This window comes from Triticum dicoccoides, chromosome 4B (assembly GCF_002162155.2).
Source record: "Triticum dicoccoides isolate Atlit2015 ecotype Zavitan chromosome 4B, WEW_v2.0, whole genome shotgun sequence".
Lineage (NCBI taxonomy): Eukaryota > Viridiplantae > Streptophyta > Magnoliopsida > Poales > Poaceae > Triticum > Triticum dicoccoides.
This window is the reverse complement of record NC_041387.1, coordinates 596,988,735-596,989,714: the sequence shown is the minus strand read 5'-3', so window position 1 is coordinate 596,989,714 and position 980 is coordinate 596,988,735.

Genomic DNA, 980 nt, shown 5'->3' with positions numbered 1-980 from the left:
CCTTGGCGTGGAAGGCAAGCTTGGCGATTCGGATGTAGATCTCCTCCTCTGTAAACCGACTCTGTGTAACCCTAGCCCCCACCGGTGTCTATATAAACCGGAGGGTTTAGTCCGTAGGACACAACAACAATCATACCATAGGCTAGCTTCTAGGGTTTAGCCTCTCTGATCCTGTGGTAGATCAACTCTTGTAATACTCATATCATAAAGATCAATCAAGCAGGAAGTAGGGTATTACCTCCATCGAGAGGGCCTAAACCTGGGTAAACATCGTGTCCCCAACCTCCTGTTACCATTAGTCTTAGACGCACAGTTCGGGACCCCCTACCCGAGATCCGCAGGTTTTGACACCGACATTGGTGCTTTCATTAAGAGTTCCTCTATGTCGTCGCTGCAAGGCTAGATGGCTTCTCCAACCTTCAACCACGCTGCCCTGGGTGAGACTTTTCTCCCCGAACAGATCTTCGTGTTCGGCGGCTTCGCACTGCGGGCCAACTCGCTTGGCCATCTGGAGCAGATCGATAGCTACGCCCCTGGCCATCAGGTCAGGTTTGGAAACCTAAACTACACTGCCGACATCCGCGGAGACTTGATCTTCGACGGATTCGGCCCCGTGTCAGGAGCACCGAACAATCACGATGAGCATGACCTAGATCTGCAGTCGGACAATATTCGGAACATCGCACCTGCTTCAGCTCCGGACTTCGTTCCAGAGAAGGTCATGCCTCCCGAGGATGGGTGGATGGACCCCACCCTGAAGGCCGCATTCTCATCGGCGTTGGATCCGAACACAGACCCCTCTCCTCAGGAAATCTGTACCTCCGGACCCCCGGACTCATCTCCGGTAGTGTGTTCCGGACCGCGCGCATCCGTACCCATCGAATCCAATTGGGCTTGCAGTCATGGAGTTCACCGCCGCGGATATCTTTCAACACTCACCCTTCGGAGACGTGCTGAATTCATTAAGGTCTCTCTCTTTG